We start from the raw sequence: 21234 nt of genomic DNA on the forward strand, positions 1-21234 counted from the left end.
AAGTTTGTTGAGTATTCCTGGTAAATTATATGGGAGGGTATTGATTGAGAGGGTGAAGGCATGTACAGAGCATCAGACTGGGGAAGAGCAGTGTGGTTTCAGAAGTGGTTTGAAGAATGTATGTGAGAAATACTTAGAAAAGCAAATGGACTTGTATGTAGCATTTATGGATCTGGAGAAGGCATATGATAAAGTTGATAGAGATGCTCTGTTGAAGGTATTAAGAATATATGGTGTGGGAGGCAAGTTGTTAGAAGCAGTGAAAAGTTTTTATCGAGGATGTAAGGCATGTGTACATGTAGGGAGAGAGGAAAGTGATTGGTTCTCAGTGAATGTAGGTTTGCGGCAGGGGTGTGTGATGTCTCCATGGTTGTTTAATTTGTTTATGGATGGGGTTGTTAGGGAGGTGAATGCAAGAGTTTTGGAAAGAGGGGCAAGTATGTAGTCTGTTGTGGATGAGAGAGCTTGGGAAGTGAGTCATTTGTTGTTCGCTGATGATACAGCGCTGGTGGCTGATTCATGTGAGAAACTACAGAAGCTGGTGACTGAGTTTGGTAAAGTGTGCGAATGAAGAAAGCTGAGAGTAAATATGAATAAGAGCAAGGTTATTAGGTACAGTAGGTTTGAGGGTCAAGTCAACTGGGAGGTAAGTTTGAATGGAGAAAAACTGGAGGAAATGAAGTGTTTTAGATATCTGGGAGTGGATTTGGCAGCGGATGGAACTATGGAAGCGGAAGTGAATCACAGGGTTGGGGAGGGGGCGAAAGTTCTGGGAGCGTTGAAGAATGTGTGGAAGTCGAGAACATTATTTCGGAAAGCAAAAATGGGTATGTTTGAAGGAATAGTGATTACAACAATGTTATATGGTTGCGAGGCATGGGGTATGGATAGAGTTGTGCGGAGGAGGGTGGATGTGCTGGAAATGAGATGTTTGAGGACAATATGTGGTGTGATGTGGTTTGATCGAGTAAGTAATGTAAGGGTAAGACAGATGTGTGGTAATAAAATGAGTTTGGTTGAGAGAGGATATATGTGTCAGAGGTGGAGGGAACGAGGAGAAGTAGGAGACCAAATTGGAGGTGGAAAGATGTAGTGAAAAAGATTTTAAGTGATTGGGGCCTGAACATGCATGAGGGTGAAAGGCTTGCTAGGAATAGAGTGAATTGGAACGATGTGGTATATCGGGGTCGACATGCTGTCAATGGATTGAACCAGGGCATGTGAAACGTCTGGGGTAAACCATGGAAAGTTCTGTGGGGCCTGGATGTGGAAAGGGAGCTGTGGTTTCAGTGCATTATTACATGACGGCTAGAGACTGAGTGTGAACCAATGTGGCCTTTGTTGTCTTTTCCTAGTGCTAACTAGTGCACATGAGGGGGGGAGGCGGTTGTTATTTTATGTGTGACGGGGTGGCGATGGGAATGAATAAAGGCAGGCAGTATTAATTACGTACATGTGTGTATATATATATATATATATATATATATATATATATATATATATATATATATATATATATGTCTCTGTTTGTATATATATGTATACATTGAGATGTATAGGTATGTATATTTGCATGTGTGGATGTGTATGTATATACATGTGTATGTGGGTGGGTTGGGCCATTCTTTCATCTGTTTCCTTGTGCTACCTTGCTAACGCGGGAGACAGCGACAAAGCAAAATAAATATAAATAAAATAAATATATATATATATATATATATATATATATATATATATATATATATATATATATATATATATATATTTTTTTTTTTTTTTCATACTATTCGCCATTTCCCGCGATAGCGAGATAGCGTTAAGAACAGAGGACTGGGCCTTTGAGGGAATACCCTCACCTGGCCCCCTTCTCTGTTCCTTCTTTTGGGGGAAAAAAAAAAAAAAAAAAAAAAAATATATATATATATATATATATATATATATATATATATATATATATATATATATATATTTATTTTATTTATATTTATTTGCGGCAGGGGTGTGTGATGTCTCCATGGTTGTTCAATTTGTTTATGGATGGGGTTGTTAGGGAGGTAAATGCAAGAGTTTTGGAAAGAGGGGCAAGTATGAAGTCTGTTGGGGATGAGAGAGCTTGGGAAGTGAGTCAGTTGTTGTTCGCTGATGATACAGCGTTGGTGGCTGATTCATGTGAGAAACTACAGAAGCTGGTAACTGAGTTTGGTAAAGTGTGTGGAAGAAGAAAGTTAAGAGTAAATGTGAATAAGAGCAAGGTTATTAGGTACAGTAGGTTTGAGGGTCAAGTCAATTGGGAGGTGAGTTTGAACGGAGAAAAACTGGAGGAAGTGAAGTGTTTTAGATATCTGGGAGTGGATCTGGCAGCGGATGGAACCATGGAAGCGGAAGTGGATCATAGGGTGGGGGAGGGGGCGAAAATTCTGGGGGCCTTGAAGAATGTGTGGAAGTCGAGAACATTATCTCGGAAAGCAAAAATGGGTATGTTTGAAGGAATAGTGGTTCCAACAATGTTGTATGGTTGCGAGGCGTGGGCTATGGATAGAGTTGTGCGCAGGAGGATGGATGTGCTGGAAATGAGATGTTTGAGGACAATGTGTGGTGTGAGGTGGTTTGATCGAGTGAGTAACGTAAGGGTAAGAGAGATGTGTGGAAATAAAAAGAGCGTGGTTGAGAGAGCAGAAGAGGGTGTTTTGAAGTGGTTTGGGCACATGGAGAGGATGAGTGAGGAAAGATTGACCAAGAGGATATATGTGTCAGAGATGGAGGGAGCAAGGAGAAGAGGGAGACCAAATTGGAGGTGGAAAGATGGAGTGAAAAAGATTTTGTGTGATCGGGGCCTGAACATGCAGGAGGGTGAAAGGAGGGCAAGGAATAGAGTGAATTGGAGCGATGTGGTATACCGGGGTTGACGTGCTGTCAGTGGATTGAATCAATTCATGTGAAGCGTCTGGGGTAAACCATGGAAAGCTGTGTAGGTATGTATATTTGCGTGTGTGGACGTATGTATATACATGTGTATGGGGGGGGGGTTGGGCCATTTCTTTCGTCTGTTTCCTTGCGCTACCTCGCAAACGCGGGAGACAGCGACAAAGTATAAAAAAAAAAATATATATTTTTTTTATATATATATATATATATATATATATATATATATATATATATATATATATATATATATTTTTTTTTTTTTTCTTTTTTTTCAAACTATTCGCCATTTCCCGCGTTAGCGAGGTAGCGTTAAGAACAGAGAGCTGGGCCATTGAGGGAATATCCTCACCTGGCCCCCTTCTCTGTTCCTTCTTTTGGAAAATTAAAAAAAAATTGAGAGGGGAGAATTTCCAGCCCCCCGCTCCCTTCCCTTTTAGTTGCCTTCTACGACACGCAGGGAATACGTGGGAAGTATTCTTTCTCCCCTATCCCCAGGGATATATATATGTATATATATATATATATATATATATATATATATATATATATATATATATATATATAGGGTGGGGGAGGGGGCGAAAATCCTGGGAGCCTTGAAGAATGTGTGGAAGTCGAGAACATTATCTCGGAAAGCAAAAATGGGCATGTTTGAAGGAATAGTGGTTCCAACAATGTTGTATGGTTGCGAGGCGTGGGCTATGGATAGAGTTGTGCACAGGAGGATGGATGTGCTGGAAATGAGATGTTTGAGGACAATGTGTGGTGTGAGGTGGTTTGATTGAGTAAGTAATGTAAGGGTAAGAGAGATGTGTGGAAATAAAAAGAGCGTGGTTGAGAGAGCAGAAGAGGGTGTTTTGAAATGGTTTGGGCACATGGAGAGAATGAGTCAGGAAAGATTGACCAAGAGGATATATGTGTCGGAGGTGGAGGGAACGAGGAGAAGTGGGAGACCAAATTTGAGGTGGAAAGATGGAGTGAAAAAGATTTTGTGTGATTGGGGCCTGAACATGCAGGAGGGTGAAAGGCGGGCAAGGAATAGAGTGAATTGGATCGATGTGGTATACCGGGGTTGACGTGCTGTCAGTGGATTGAATCAGGGCATGTGAAGCGTCTGGGGTAAACCATGGAAAGTTGTGTGGGGCCTGGATGTGGAAAGGGAGCTGTGGTTTCGGGCATTATTGCATGACAGCTAGAGACTGAGTGTGAACGAATGGGGCCTTTGTTGTCTTTTCCTAGTGCTACCTCGCACACATCAGGGGGGAGGGGGATGGTATTCCATGTGTGGCGAGGTGGCGATGGGAATGAATAAAGGCAGACAGTGTGAATTGTGTGCATGGGTATATATGTATGTGTCTGTGTGTGTATATATATGTGTACATCGAGATGTATAGGTATGTATATTTGCGTGTGTGGACGTGTATGTATATACATTGTGTATGGGAGTGGGTTGTGCCATTTCTTTCGTCTGTTTCCTTGCGCTACCTTGCAAACGTGGGAGACAGTGACAAAGCAAAACAAAAATAGATATATATCTATATATATATATATATATATATATATATATATATATATATTTGTATGGGTTTCCAGAAAAGAAGAGTGAATGTTGGGGTGAAGAGGGTGGTGAGAGTAAGTGAGCTTGGGAAGGAGACTTGTGTGAGGAAGTACCAGGAGAGACTGAGTACAGAATGGAAAAAGGTGAGAACAATGGAAGTAAGGGGAGTGGGGGAGGAATGGGATGTATTTAGGGAATCAGTGATGGATTGCGCAAAAGATGCTTGTGGCATGAGAAGAGTGGGAGGTGGGTTTATTAGAAAGGGTAGTGAGTGGTGGGATGAAGAAGTAAGAGTATTAGTGAAAGAGAAGAGAGAGGCATTTGGACGATTTTTGCAGGGAAAAAATGAAATTGAGTGGGAGACGTATAAAAGAAAGAGACAGGAGGTCAAGAGAAAGGTGCAAGAGGTGAAAAAAAGGGCAAATGAGAGTTGGGGTGAGAGAGTATCATTAAATTTTAGGGAGAATAAAAAGATGTTCTGGAAGGAGGTAAATAAAGTGCGTAAGACAAGGGAGCAAATGGGAACTTCAGTGAAGGGCGCAAATGGGGAGGTGATAACAAGTAGTGGTGATGTGAGAAGGAGATGGAGTGAGTATTTTGAAGGTTTGTTGAATGTGTTTGATGATAGAGTGGCAGATATAGGGTGTTTTGGTCGAGGTGGTGTGCAAAGTGCGAGGGTTAGGGAAAATGATTTGGTAAACAGAGAAGAGGTAGTAAAAGCTTTGCGGAAGATGAAAGCCGGCAAGGCAGCAGGTTTGGATGGTATTGCAGTGGAATTTATTAAAAAAGGGGGTGACTGTATTGTTGACTGGTTGGTAAGGTTATATAATGTATGTATGACTCATGGTGAGGTGCCTGAGGATTGGCGGAATGCGTGCATAGTGCCATTGTACAAAGGCAAAGGGGATAAGAGTGAGTGCTCAAATTACAGAGGTATAAGTTTGTTGAGTATTCCTGGCAAATTATATGGGAGGGTATTGATTGAGAGGGTGAAGGCATGTACAGAGCATCAGATTGGGGAAGAGCAGTGTGGTTTCAGAAGTGGTAGAGGATGTGTGGATCAGGTGTTTGCTTTGAAGAATGTATGTGAGAAATACTTAGAAAAGCAAATGGATTTGTATGTAGCATTTATGGATCTGGAGAAGGCATATGATAGAGTTGATAGAGATGCTCTGTGGAAGGTATTAAGAATATATGGTGTGGGAGGCAAGTTGTTAGAAGCAGTGAAAAGTTTTTATCGAGGATGTAAGGCATGTGTACGTGTAGGAAGAGAGGAAAGTGATTGGTTCTCAGTGAATGTAGGTTTGCGGCAGGGGTGTGTGATGTCTCCATGGTTGTTTAATTTGTTTATGGATGGGGTTGTTAGGGAGGTGAATGCAAGAGTTTTGGAAAGAGGGGCATGTATGAAGTCTGTTGGGGATGAGAGAGCTTGGGAAGTGAGTCACTTGTTGTTCGCTGATGATACAGCGCTGGTGGCTGATTCATGTGAGAAACTGCAGAAGCTGGTGACTGAGTTTGGTAAAGTGTATGAAAGAAGAAAGTTAAGAGTAAATGTGAATAAGAGCAAGGTTATTAGGTACAGTAGGGTTGAGGGTCAAGTCAATTGGGAGGTGAGTTTGAATGGAGAAAAACTGGAGGAAGTGAAGTGTTTTAGATATCTGGGAGTGGATCTGGCAGCGGATGGAAACATGGAAGCGGAAGTGGATCATAGGGTGGGGGAGGGGGCGAAAATTCTGGGAACCTTGAAGAATGTGTGGAAGTCGAGAACATTATCTCGGAAAGCAAAAATGGGTATGTTTGAAGGAATAGTGGTTCCAACAATGTTGTATGGTTGCGAGGCGTGGACTATGGATAGAGTTGTGCACAGGAGGATGGATGTGCTGGAAATGAGATGTTTGAGGACAATGTGTGGTGTGAGGTGGTTTGATTGAGTAAGTAACGTAAGGGTAAGAGAGATGTGTGGAAATAAAAAGAGCGTGGTTGAGAGAGCAGAAGAGGGTGTTTTGAAATGGTTTGGGCACATGGAGAGAATGAGTGAGGAAAGATTGACCAAGAGGATATATGTGTCGGAGGTGGAGGGAACGAGGAGAAGAGGGAGACCAAATTGGAGGTGGAAAGATGGAGTGAAAAAGATTTTGTGTGATCGGGGCCTGAACATGCAGGAGGGTGAAAGGAGGGCAAGGAATAGAGTGAATTGGAGCGATGTGGTATACAGGGGTTGACGTGCTGTCAGTGGATTGAATCAAGGCATGTGAAGCGTCTGGGGTAAACCATGGAAAGCTGTGTAGGTATGTATATTTGCGTGTGTGGACGTGTGTATGTACATGTGTATGGGGGGGGGGTTGGGCCATTTCTTTCGTCTGTTTCCTTGCGCTACCTCGCAAACGCGGGAGACAGCGACAAAGTATAAAAAAAAAAAAAAAAAAAAAATATATATATTTGTATGGGTTTCCAGAAAAGAAGAGTGAATGTTGGGGTGAAGAGGGTGGTGAGAGTAAGTGAGCTTGGGAAGGAGACTTGTGTGAGGAAGTACCAGGAGAGACTGAGTACAGAATGGAAAAAGGTGAGAACAATGGAAGTAAGGGGAGTGGGGGAGGAATGGGATGTATTTAGGGAATCAGTGATGGATTGCGCAAAAGATGCTTGTGGCATGAGAAGAGTGGGAGGTGGGTTTATTAGAAAGGGTAGTGAGTGGTGGGATGAAGAAGTAAGAGTATTAGTGAAAGAGAAGAGAGAGGCATTTGGACGATTTTTGCAGGGAAAAAATGAAATTGAGTGGGAGACGTATAAAAGAAAGAGACAGGAGGTCAAGAGAAAGGTGCAAGAGGTGAAAAAAAGGGCAAATGAGAGTTGGGGTGAGAGAGTATCATTAAATTTTAGGGAGAATAAAAAGATGTTCTGGAAGGAGGTAAATAAAGTGCGTAAGACAAGGGAGCAAATGGGAACTTCAGTGAAGGGCGCAAATGGGGAGGTGATAACAAGTAGTGGTGATGTGAGAAGGAGATGGAGTGAGTATTTTGAAGGTTTGTTGAATGTGTTTGATGATAGAGTGGCAGATATAGGGTGTTTTGGTCGAGGTGGTGTGCAAAGTGCGAGGGTTAGGGAAAATGATTTGGTAAACAGAGAAGAGGTAGTAAAAGCTTTGCAGAAGATGAAAGCCGGCAAGGCAGCAGGTTTGGATGGTATTGCAGTGGAATTTATTAAAAAAGGGGGTGACTGTATTGTTGACTGGTTGGTAAGGTTATATAATGTATGTATGACTCATGGTGAGGTGCCTGAGGATTGGCGGAATGCGTGCATAGTGCCATTGTACAAAGGCAAAGGGGATAAGAGTGAGTGCTCAAATTACAGAGGTATAAGTTTGTTGAGTATTCCTGGCAAATTATATGGGAGGGTATTGATTGAGAGGGTGAAGGCATGTACAGAGCATCAGATTGGGGAAGAGCAGTGTGGTTTCAGAAGTGGTAGAGGATGTGTGGATCAGGTGTTTGCTTTGAAGAATGTATGTGAGAAATACTTAGAAAAGCAAATGGATTTGTATGTAGCATTTATGGATCTGGAGAAGGCATATGATAGAGTTGATAGAGATGCTCTGTGGAAGGTATTAAGAATATATGGTGTGGGAGGCAAGTTGTTAGAAGCAGTGAAAAGTTTTTATCGAGGATGTAAGGCATGTGTACGTGTAGGAAGAGAGGAAAGTGATTGGTTCTCAGTGAATGTAGGTTTGCGGCAGGGGTGTGTGATGTCTCCATGGTTGTTTAATTTGTTTATGGATGGGGTTGTTAGGGAGGTGAATGCAAGAGTTTTGGAAAGAGGGGCATGTATGAAGTCTGTTGGGGATGAGAGAGCTTGGGAAGTGAGTCACTTGTTGTTCGCTGATGATACAGCGCTGGTGGCTGATTCATGTGAGAAACTGCAGAAGCTGGTGACTGAGTTTGGTAAAGTGTATGAAAGAAGAAAGTTAAGAGTAAATGTGAATAAGAGCAAGGTTATTAGGTACAGTAGGGTTGAGGGTCAAGTCAATTGGGAGGTGAGTTTGAATGGAGAAAAACTGGAGGAAGTGAAGTGTTTTAGATATCTGGGAGTGGATCTGGCAGCGGATGGAAACATGGAAGCGGAAGTGGATCATAGGGTGGGGGAGGGGGCGAAAATTCTGGGAACCTTGAAGAATGTGTGGAAGTCGAGAACATTATCTCGGAAAGCAAAAATGGGTATGTTTGAAGGAATAGTGGTTCCAACAATGTTGTATGGTTGCGAGGCGTGGACTATGGATAGAGTTGTGCACAGGAGGATGGATGTGCTGGAAATGAGATGTTTGAGGACAATGTGTGGTGTGAGGTGGTTTGATTGAGTAAGTAACGTAAGGGTAAGAGAGATGTGTGGAAATAAAAAGAGCGTGGTTGAGAGAGCAGAAGAGGGTGTTTTGAAATGGTTTGGTCACATGGAGAGAATGAGTGAGGAAAGATTGACCAAGAGGATATATGTGTCGGAGGTGGAGGGAACGAGGAGAAGTGGGAGACCAAATTTGAGGTGGAAAGATGGAGTGAAAAAGATTTTGTGTGATTGGGGCCTGAACATGCAGGAGGGTGAAAGGCGGGCAAGGAATAGAGTGAATTGGATCGATGTGGTATACCGGGGTTGACGTGCTGTCAGTGGATTGAATCAGGGCATGTGAAGCGTCTGGGGTAAACCATGGAAAGTTGTGTGGGGCCTGGATGTGGAAAGGGAGCTGTGGTTTCGGGCATTATTGCATGACAGCTAGAGACTGAGTGTGAACGAATGGGGCCTTTGTTGTCTTTTCCTAGTGCTACCTCGCACACATCAGGGGGGAGGGGGATGGTATTCCATGTGTGGCGAGGTGGCGATGGGAATGAATAAAGGCAGACAGTGTGAATTGTGTGCATGGGTATATATGTATGTGTCTGTGTGTGTATATATATGTGTACATCGAGATGTATAGGTATGTATATTTGCGTGTGTGGACGTGTATGTATATACATTGTGTATGGGAGTGGGTTGTGCCATTTCTTTCGTCTGTTTCCTTGCGCTACCTTGCAAACGTGGGAGACAGTGACAAAGCAAAACAAAAATAGATATATATCTATATATATATATATATATATATATATATATATATATATATATATATATATATATATATATATATATTTGTATGGGTTTCCAGAAAAGAAGAGTGAATGTTGGGGTGAAGAGGGTGGTGAGAGTAAGTGAGCTTGGGAAGGAGACTTGTGTGAGGAAGTACCAGGAGAGACTGAGTACAGAATGGAAAAAGGTGAGAACAATGGAAGTAAGGGGAGTGGGGGAGGAATGGGATGTATTTAGGGAATCAGTGATGGATTGCGCAAAAGATGCTTGTGGCATGAGAAGAGTGGGAGGTGGGTTTATTAGAAAGGGTAGTGAGTGGTGGGATGAAGAAGTAAGAGTATTAGTGAAAGAGAAGAGAGAGGCATTTGGACGATTTTTGCAGGGAAAAAATGAAATTGAGTGGGAGACGTATAAAAGAAAGAGACAGGAGGTCAAGAGAAAGGTGCAAGAGGTGAAAAAAAGGGCAAATGAGAGTTGGGGTGAGAGAGTATCATTAAATTTTAGGGAGAATAAAAAGATGTTCTGGAAGGAGGTAAATAAAGTGCGTAAGACAAGGGAGCAAATGGGAACTTCAGTGAAGGGCGCAAATGGGGAGGTGATAACAAGTAGTGGTGATGTGAGAAGGAGATGGAGTGAGTATTTTGAAGGTTTGTTGAATGTGTTTGATGATAGAGTGGCAGATATAGGGTGTTTTGGTCGAGGTGGTGTGCAAAGTGCGAGGGTTAGGGAAAATGATTTGGTAAATAGAGAAGAGGTAGTAAAAGCTTTGCGGAAGATGAAAGCCGGCAAGGCAGCAGGTTTGGATGGTATTGCAGTGGAATTTATTAAAAAAGGGGGTGACTGTATTGTTGACTGGTTGGTAAGGTTATATAATGTATGTATGACTCATGGTGAGGTGCCTGAGGATTGGCGGAATGCGTGCATAGTGCCATTGTACAAAGGCAAAGGGGATAAGAGTGAGTGCTCAAATTACAGAGGTATAAGTTTGTTGAGTATTCCTGGCAAATTATATGGGAGGGTATTGATTGAGAGGGTGAAGGCATGTACAGAGCATCAGATTGGGGAAGAGCAGTGTGGTTTCAGAAGTGGTAGAGGATGTGTGGATCAGGTGTTTGCTTTGAAGAATGTATGTGAGAAATACTTAGAAAAGCAAATGGATTTGTATGTAGCATTTATGGATCTGGAGAAGGCATATGATAGAGTTGATAGAGATGCTCTGTGGAAGGTATTAAGAATATATGGTGTGGGAGGCAAGTTGTTAGAAGCAGTGAAAAGTTTTTATCGAGGATGTAAGGCATGTGTACGTGTAGGAAGAGAGGAAAGTGATTGGTTCTCAGTGAATGTAGGTTTGCGGCAGGGGTGTGTGATGTCTCCATGGTTGTTTAATTTGTTTATGGATGGGGTTGTTAGGGAGGTGAATGCAAGAGTTTTGGAAAGAGGGGCATGTATGAAGTCTGTTGGGGATGAGAGAGCTTGGGAAGTGAGTCACTTGTTGTTCGCTGATGATACAGCGCTGGTGGCTGATTCATGTGAGAAACTGCAGAAGCTGGTGACTGAGTTTGGTAAAGTGTATGAAAGAAGAAAGTTAAGAGTAAATGTGAATAAGAGCAAGGTTATTAGGTACAGTAGGGTTGAGGGTCAAGTCAATTGGGAGGTGAGTTTGAATGGAGAAAAACTGGAGGAAGTGAAGTGTTTTAGATATCTGGGAGTGGATCTGGCAGCGGATGGAAACATGGAAGCGGAAGTGGATCATAGGGTGGGGGAGGGGGCGAAAATTCTGGGAACCTTGAAGAATGTGTGGAAGTCGAGAACATTATCTCGGAAAGCAAAAATGGGTATGTTTGAAGGAATAGTGGTTCCAACAATGTTGTATGGTTGCGAGGCGTGGACTATGGATAGAGTTGTGCACAGGAGGATGGATGTGCTGGAAATGAGATGTTTGAGGACAATGTGTGGTGTGAGGTGGTTTGATTGAGTAAGTAACGTAAGGGTAAGAGAGATGTGTGGAAATAAAAAGAGCGTGGTTGAGAGAGCAGAAGAGGGTGTTTTGAAATGGTTTGGTCACATGGAGAGAATGAGTGAGGAAAGATTGACCAAGAGGATATATGTGTCGGAGGTGGAGGGAATGAGGAGAAGAGGGAGACGAAATTGGAGGTGGAAAGATGGAGTGAAAAAGATTTTGTGTGATCGGGGCGTAAACATGCAGGAGGGTGAAAGGAGGGCAAGGAATAGAGTGAATTGGAGCGATGTGGTATACCGGGGTTGACGTGCTGTCAGTGGATTGAATCAAGGCATGTGAAGCGTCTGGGGTAAACCATGGAAAGCTGTGTAGGTATGTATATTTGCGTGTGTGGACGTATGTATATACATGTGTATGGGGGTGGGTTGGGCCATTTCTTTCGTCTGTTTCCTTGCGCTACCTCGCAAACGCGGGAGACAGCGACAAAGCGTGTCGTAGAAGGCTACTATAAGGGGAGGGAGCGGGGGGCTGGAAATCCTCCCCTCTCGTTTTTTTTTAATTTTCCAAAAGAAGGAACAGAGGGGGCCAGGTGAGGATATTCCGAAAAAGGCCCAGTCCTCTGTTCTTAACGCTACCTCGCTAATGCGGGAAATGGCGAATAGTTTGAAAAAAAATAAAATAAAAATATATATATATATATATATATATATATATATATATATATATATATATATATATATATATATATAATATATACATACACATACATATATATATATATAATATATACATACACATACATATATACACATGAACATATTCATACTTGCTTGCCTACATCCATTCCCAGTGCCACCTCACCCTACAGGAAACAGTCTCGCTACCTCATGCATCAGTGAGGAAGTGACAGGAAACAAAGACCAAAACCATCCGTTCACATCCATGAATGAGTTGTCTTGTGTAATGTAACAAGACCACTGCTCTCAATCCACATACAGGCCCATTGACCTTTCTTTGGTTTACCCCGGTTATTTCATATGCCCTGGTTAAGTCCATTGACGGCATGTTGACCCCAGTATACCATGTTGTTCCAATTTGTTCTATTCCATGCACGCCTTTCACCCTCCTTCATGTTCAGGCCCCAGCTAAAAATCTTTTTCACTCCAGCCTTCCATCTTCAGTTTGATCTCCTGGTTCTCTTTGTTCCCTTCACTTCTGACACGTATATCCTCTTTGTCAATCTTTCCTCATTCAGTCTATCCATGTGTTCAAACCATTTCAACACACCCTCTTCAGCATTTTATATCCACACATTTCTCATACCTTTTCATTACTTACTCAGTTAAACACCACACACAACATATTGTCCTCAAACATTTCATTTCTAACACATTCACCCTCCTCAGTGCAACCCTATCCATGCCTCTCAGTCATATAATATTGTTGGAACTACTATTCCTTCAAACATACCTATTTTTGCTTTCTGAGATAACACTCGCTCTTTCCACGCATTCTTCCAGAACTTTTGTCCTCTTCCCCACTTCCACTCCCATGGTTCCATTCACTGCCAAGTCCACTCCCAGATATCTAAAACTCTTCTTTTCCTCTAATTTTTCTCCATTTAAGCTTACATCTAAGTTGTCCCTCAACCCTGCTGAACCTAATAACCCTGCTTTTATCCACTTTTTCTCTCGCCTTTCTCCTTTCACACACACTTCCAAGCTCAGTCACCAGTTTCTGCAGTTTCTCACCAGTGCTGTATCATCTGTGAACAACATTTAACTCTCTTCTCAGGCCCTCACATCCCCAACAGACTGCATACTTGCCCCTCTTTACAAAAGTCATGCATGTACCTTCCTAAACACCCTATCCATAAACAAATTAATCAAACCATGGTGATATCACACACCCTTACATCGCAGACTGATCTTCACTGGGAACCAATCACTCTTCTCTCTTCCAACTTATACACACACCTTACAATGTTGATGAAAACTCTGCTTCTTGCAGCTTACCTTCTACACCATATGTTCTTAAGATCTTCAACAAAGTATTTCTCAGATTCTTCAAATCAAATGCCTCTACTACTACTGAAAACACACTGCTCCTCCCCAGTCTGATGATCTGTAAATGCCTTCTCTTTCAGTCGGTACCCTCCCATACAATTTACCAGGTATACTTGACACGACACACTTCTGCCTCTGTAGTTTGAACACACACCTTCATCCCCTTTGCCTTTATACAGTGGCACTGTACATGCATTCCTCCAATCCTTAGGCACTTTCCCATATACTTAATATCCTTACCAACCAATCAACAATACAGTGACCTTTCTTGATAAATTCAACTGCAGTACCATTAGCTCATGTTGCCATGCTGCATTTCATCTTCCACAAGGATTTCCCCACCTCTTCTCTCTTCACCAAACCACTCTTCATGACTCTCACTTTGCATGCTGCCATGACCAAAACATCCTACATCTGCCACTCTATCATCAAACACATTTAACAGTTCTTCAAAATACTCACTCCATCTCCACCTCACTCCATTATTACCTGTTATCGCTTCCCCTTTTGCCTGCTTTGCCATGTCTCCATTTGTTCTCAAGTCTTTTTGTTCATTATATACCTCCTTCCAAAACATATTTTTATTTCTCTTAAGGTTTAATGATACTGTCTCACCCCAATTTTCACCCTCATTTTCAACCCCTGCTCCTTCCTCTTGACGTTCCGCTTTCTCGTATACATATCCCAATCGTTTGCACTCCTTCCTGGTAAGTATATATCTATCTATCTATCAATCTATATTTATTGATTTATTATACTTGATCGCTGTTCCCTGTGACAGCGAGGTGGCACCAAGAAACAGATAAATAAAGACCCATCCACTCATATACACACATATATACTTACACACTCATACATGTACATATCTATATCCCTGGGGATAGGGGAGAAAGAATACTTCCTACTGGAAATCCTCCCCTCCTGTTTTTGATTTTCCAGAAGAGGGAACAGAGAAGAGGGCTAAGTGAGGATAGTCCCTCTAAGGCTCAGTTCTGTTCTTAATGCTAACTCTCTAATGTGGGAAATGGCGAATATATATTAAAAAAATACCCATACATACATATTCGTCATTCTCTGCGTTAGTGAGGTAGTGTGAAGAACAGAGGACTGAGCCTTATTCATACTTGCTTGCCCTCATCCATTTGTAGCACCACCCTACCCCACAGGAAACATCATTTCTACCTCTACTTCAGCAAGGTATTGCCAGGAAAACAGATGGGAAAGGTTACACTCCTTCACACTCAATCTCTAGCTGTCATGTGTAATGCACAGCACCCTATCCACATCCAGGCCCCACAGACCTTTCCATGGTTTACCATAGACATTTCACATGCCCTGGTTCAGTCCATTGACAGCATGTTGACCACAGTATACCATATTGTTCCAATTCACTGTATTCCTTGCATGCCTGGTCAAAATCTTTTTTCACTTCATCCTTCCACCTTCAATTTGGTCTCCTGCTTCTCTTTGTTCCCTCCATCTGTGACACATATATCCTCTTTGCCAACATTTCCTCACTCATCCTTTCCACGTGTCCAAACCATTTCAACACACCCTCTTCTGCTCTCTCTCAACTACATTCTTTATTACCAAATATCTCTCTTACCCTTTCATTAATTACTTGATCAAACCACCTCACAACACATAATGTCCTTAAACATTTCATTTCCAATACATCCACTCTGTTTACAGCCCATACCTCACAACTATACAATATTGTTGGAACTACTGTATAGGTATAGAAAGTTAAGATACATAAGAACATGAGTGAAAAACCCATTCCTGATAACATGCAGATGGTAATCTTTAGTAGATCTAACACTGAATCCCATACTGGTGATCAGAAAGCAGGTAATAATGGGATTTCAAGTTTTGGATGGAAGGGAGAATAAAATATCGCTAAGCCTGGGAGGTTTCCTTCTCTTAGATGGATTATCTGTTTTTTGACTATCTTGGATTTGGTTTTTGATCTGCTCTAAAGTTTGATTCACAAGGCTTTAAGGTATTTCCTGAATCTAAAGAAAGCAATTTCTGTTTCTCCTTAAAGAGATTATTGTCATATGAATAAGACAGAGAAGGAATGTTCTGTCTAATCAGATAAGGATATGCGCAACAAAAATGTTATAGTGGCTTTGAAAAGTACATGACCAAAACTTCTCCGTATGTATGTTAGTGGTCTGGTAAATGTAGGGTTTTGGCATTTGTGAGAAAGAGAGCTTCTGTGAGACTGCGTGCTCTTTAGCAAGACTGGGACATTTTCTTTTGAACTTGCCACAGGACACGAAAGAGGGAAAATATTCTTGGGTGTCCTCTTACATATACAAAGAAAAAAGCTGGGGAAAGAATTACCAAGTCTGTATTTAGTATATTTAATGCTTCTTACACCTTTAATAATGACAATATCTGTACATACATACATATAAACTAAATGTTATGGAAGCTTTGAATTACATAAACATTAATCACATTTGATTACATGAAAATGATACATTGAGATTGTCTAAATTTATCATATGAGAAATTAGGAGACTAGAATCTTGAGAGATCAGCTGTGCTTCATACTTATGCTTCTGTTCCGTGTTAATTTTGTTTATCCAAATTTTTAGTAAAAGCACTTTGTGTCCCATGAAGCTGTTCTTTTTAGAATTGACAGCCTAAATATTGTATCTCCTGTATCATATTTTCAATTTCACTTAAATCAGCCATAAAGTATCATACCATTTTTCAATACATGGACTGGTGACCTTGGAGCAAAGATGATAGCAAGCTCAGGGTCTTCAAAAGACAGATCAATCCTAAGCATGTCCAAGAGATCATGTGATGCTAAATTTTCACAGGTGCCATCACCTGTAAAAATTTGGCTATTGTTGGAAAGAAAATGTCTTGTTGCTAATGTACAGTATTTGTATTCCACAAATTATAGAAAAGGAACTTGGTTAATAAGTAATTCTTTAAACATTAAATTCCAGACTGAAAATTGTGTTCAGTAGCTAGCTTATTTGTTTTTGGTATTTCATAATAACTTCTGACCTCCAGCTCATAGCTGTTACATTATACAACTTGTGAAATTTCAGCTTTGGAATCTAGTTGTTAAGTATAATAATTCAAAGTAACTTCTTACACAAGTAATATATTAAAAGACATTAGAAAAGATTTCTCATCGCCCTATTTTTTCATGCAAGGTAAAAGTTTCTTGACAGTAAATGATGATTGTACTGAATTCACTTGCAGGGAATCCATATTCTCATAACATGAATAATTGGCATTTTCATCATATGTCATTATCTGCTGAATTTCATTACTGGCATCTATTATAAAATCTCTAAGGTGCTAATAGATACTATTTTGCTAAAAGTCTTGCTACAAGCTCATCATAATGGACAGGGACAAAGTTGAATAAATAAAAGTTTGACCAACTCTATTTCTCAAGTGTGGGATAACTACTTTTCTGTTTCAGTGAATCATTTCTAAAAATCTATATCACAGTGTTATTCAGCTATTACTGGTGGTCTACAAAATTATGAGATATCTATCACATATCACATATTTCTTTGATGACATTCCACTGTGTCATGGAATCCATTTATAAAAGAAATAGTAGGACAAAAAACTTTAGTAAATAAAGAAGGCATATTCTTTAATGGAAAAAACACTTATGACACTTGTTATACGAAGGGAAATTAAAAAATGCACATACAACTAAAAGGCAGAAATGTGGCTGCCTTACTTGACTGTATTTTGCTGTTTATGGTAAAGATATTACTATGAACAAAGTAATGGACAGTCTATCATTTCTGCATTCACTGTCATCCTGATTGAAATATATCAGAGCCATCAAAAAGAAAAAATTTTGAATTTTTAGGTAGACATGTTCAGTTTAAGGAAATTATATGATTGATTCAATATTCATTCTTATGATCCTGTAGCAAGAAGAATAAGTTCACAAAAAGTGAACTAACTTATGTACTTACTGCTTTGAGAATGAACTTACAAAAGCTAACGTATATTCTGTTTGTAATTCTAACTATATGAATGATAGTTCACCTTTCCGTTATTAGCTCACATATTGGGAAATGGGATAAATATTCTGAAAAAGGATAGACTAATTTTTTGTAATGTAATATTATACTAGTTTTGTGATATCATTGAAGTTAAAGAATATGCTTCCCTCATAGTCATGGCAAGGTTCTATTATATGTTATTATTGGAACCTTGCTTTTTCAAACTAGTAACCACATTTAACAAGCCTTGATGCAAAACCTATTGGGAGTTTTTAACCTAACCTTGTTCTGCACTTAACATACCTAACTGTGAATGACCTCAGTTGTTGATGTGCCAGATAATTCTAAATATACCATACCTCTAATCCTTATAGCTAACAACCTGGCTGATCCAAGAATTATCTTTAAAATAGAGAGGGCTTTCTTCAGTAATTCATGTTGTGAAGTGCAAGTAGAAGTCTAACTGTGATTAAAACTAGTTTCTGTAGAAGATGCAGGAGTTAGGAAAACTGTTGAACTTTTTAATATGACATAGAATATAGGGTACTAGGTATAGGGCACTAAATACATGCTACCAAATGCAAGTACTTTATTTATTATTGGTGAATAAAAGTGTTATAGGCATAGCTCTAAGATTATCACACACCCATTTCATATCTTCCCCTTGGATGGTTTGTAGTGTCTGCAAGGAACTGAACAAAGCCAACCGAATACGTCAGATGGTTCAAGCAAAATTATTGAAAACACCCTAAAACTCCGCACTTTGGGCACAAAAAGAACCGGAAAGCATGTAGTCAGGGAAACCCTTCTCCAAATTTTAATTACAAGTAAGTACCAGCTGTCACCAACTTTCCATACACAGAGCATCATACTGGGGTGGAACAATGTGGCTTCAAGAGTGGTAAAGGACATGTGGATCAGGTATTTGCTTTGAAGAATGTGTGTAAGAAAAGAGAAGGAAAAGGATCTGTTTATGTCATTTATGGATCTGGAGAGAGCATGTGAGAGGGTTGATAGAGATGGTCCAAAGAAATTGCTTTGAATATACTGGGTGGGAGGAAAGCTACCAGTAGTAGCGAGTTTCTATCAAGAGCAAGGTGTGTGTGCGGGTAGGAAGAGAGCAACTGGTTCCAGGTTAAGGAAGGTCTGCAGCAAGAGTGTGTCACGGCTGTTTAATCAGTGTATGGATGGGATGGTGAGGGAGGTAAATGCAAAGATTTTGTATAGAGGGGCAAGTTTGCAATCTGTTAGAGGTTGGGGTGGTTGCTGAGGTGAATCAGATGTAGTTTGCTGATGACACAAACGTTGTGGCAGCATTAAGTGAGAACCTGCAGAGGCTAGTGTCTGAGTTTGGGAGAGTGTGTGAAAGGAGAAAGATATGAATTAATGTAGATAAAAATAATGTTATGAAGTTTGGGATGGGAGAAGGAAAGGTGGGTTGGAGTATAAACTCTTTATCATCAGTGAATAAAGTGTCATGGACATAACTCTCAGATTATCACACACTTTTTCCTATGTACCTAATGGATGGTTTGTATGTACCTGCCTATGAGTACCTATAAAGATTTTTTGCCTTCATGGCAGGGGTAAAATGTTGCACTCACTACTTGATTTTTACACTGATAAACAATGTTTCTCGCAACTGTCCCACCTTGTCCTCTGACTTGTCTTGTTAGCTGCTTGTGCAATTTTATTCTACAGTTACTCCTTCAGTATAATTACTTATTCTAAGGTTATCCAGTACTGTCTTCAACCATTAGTATAATCTTTTGAATGATCCTGTAGTCGCTCCATATAAATTTCTTAGATCACCCAGGATTGCGGCAAGTAGTTGTTCCAACTTCCTTACTGGGCACTCATGTATCTTTGTCGTAGGCATTTTTGGTATGTAATCAGGAATTACTCTTGACTTAATGATTCTGTATTGTCTTTGTCTTTTTGCTTTTAGGTTGACAACATTGTTATTGCCTCTTATTTGCTGCCTGACATATTATATATCTTTTCCTCTGACCTTCAAGATTGTAAAGCTTGTAATCTTAATCATTCATGATAATTCATATATTCCATTCCATTTATCTTAATTGTGAAGTGTTTCTGTATCTTGTTTCATTAAATGTTTTACTGGTGACTATATATCACAGCAGTATTCAAGTTTACTTTTAATATATACAGAGTGAACATTTTCATTGTTCAGTGTCTGTCATGTTTCCACTAATTATTTCGCTTAAAATCAGTATCTTTTCAGTATGTTTTTGAACTCATGTGTTTCACTGATAATTACTCCTAAGTCTGTGATGTTTCCTTCACTTTTAATTTCTTTTTCTGTAGGGCCTCTGCATGTAGGCATTGCAATAGCATTAGCTGCCCCATGACTAATATGTCTGGGAGGGCAAAGAAGGCATGCTGGAGAGAATAGTACTGTGGTTCTTGTGATATTTAGATGTGAAATATGGACTCAGGATATAAAAGTACTGTAAGAGAGAGGATATGTTGAAGCCGAAATGCCTGATAATAATATGTGCAACAGCATTAGCTGTCCCATAACCAATATACCTAGGATGTTAAAGATGGTTATACTTGATGTTATGGTACTGTAGTCCTTGTGGTGTTGTATGGATGTACCACAAGGGCCACAAGATAAAAAAGAATTGGAAGAGGGTTGATATTCTGGAACTGAAATTCCTGAGAGTAGTATAAGTAGTATGTAAAAGAACAGTGTGGTAGTAAGAAGAGTACAAGTGAGAGAGCTAAGACAGTGTGTTGAAATAATTTGGACATATGGAGATGAGAGTGAGTAGAAGCTGACTAAGAAGGTATACCTGTCTGAAGCGGAAGGGACAAGGTGAAGATGGAAACCACACGAGATGGAAGAATGGAGTGAAGATGCTTTGAGGGGTCAGGGCCTGAACATGCAGAAGGGTGTAAAACATACACTCTGGATAGAATGAACTGGATTTGATGTGGTAGGCTTGAAGTTACACCGCAAGTGTAACTATTAGCTTGGAAGTATCATTAGAAGTACAGTTGAATCAAAGAACTCACTCGAAAGGAGTCCATCATTTCTCTTGCTCTCCTCTACAACTAGAAACCTTATGGCCAACATCATCCCTGACTGTTATATCATCAGTGGTAGGCAGGCTGATTTCATTTAGTCTTACTTCCTGGAGCATCTGTGTAACATGTTCCTCTAAACAGGCACCTTTTTGGAACCAAAACAAACTATGACAGTTCTACTGCAGTGAAGTCCAACTCACCTATGCTTGAGCAAGTCTCTTTCCAACCAAAAAGTCTATTGCATAACAGTTATTTAGGATCATTAGACTTCCATAACTGCTCTTTTACACTTTCAAAACCTTAAGAAGTTTATCACATTAATTTCAGGCATGTCATCCTAAATCATTGGAATTGTTATTAGTGAAGTGGGGTGTTGCGGTTAGCATTCCTAAACGTGATGCATTCATGCGCCAATCGCATAGGTTTGAATCCTGGTTGCAGTAGTCGGTCCCTAGTCAACCCATCTGTTCATCTACCCCAAGCAGTTGATAAATAAAATAGGTACCTGGCTCAGGCTAGGGTGTGTGTGTATATATATATATATATATATATATATATATATAT

General features: G+C 40.3%; 1 protein-coding gene across 5 annotated transcripts in view; it reads left to right on the top strand.

Moving 5' to 3' along the window:
- The window catches only part of LOC139760077 (uncharacterized), a 48525-nt gene that overhangs the window by 21466 nt on the left and 5825 nt on the right, over positions 1–21234 (top strand). For 2 of the 5 annotated variants that reach the window (XM_071682889.1, XM_071682895.1), the window contains exon 3: positions 18296–19413. The exons of 2 other annotated variants lie outside the window; for them this stretch is intronic. The gene's annotated coding sequence lies outside the window, so the exon portion shown is untranslated. Of the gene's footprint in view, positions 1–18295; positions 19414–21234 lie in introns of those variants that run through there. One more of the 5 variants, XR_011715245.1, reaches the window with a different exon arrangement.

Source organism: Panulirus ornatus, chromosome 3, assembly GCF_036320965.1.
Source record: "Panulirus ornatus isolate Po-2019 chromosome 3, ASM3632096v1, whole genome shotgun sequence".
Classification (NCBI taxonomy): domain Eukaryota; kingdom Metazoa; phylum Arthropoda; class Malacostraca; order Decapoda; family Palinuridae; genus Panulirus; species Panulirus ornatus.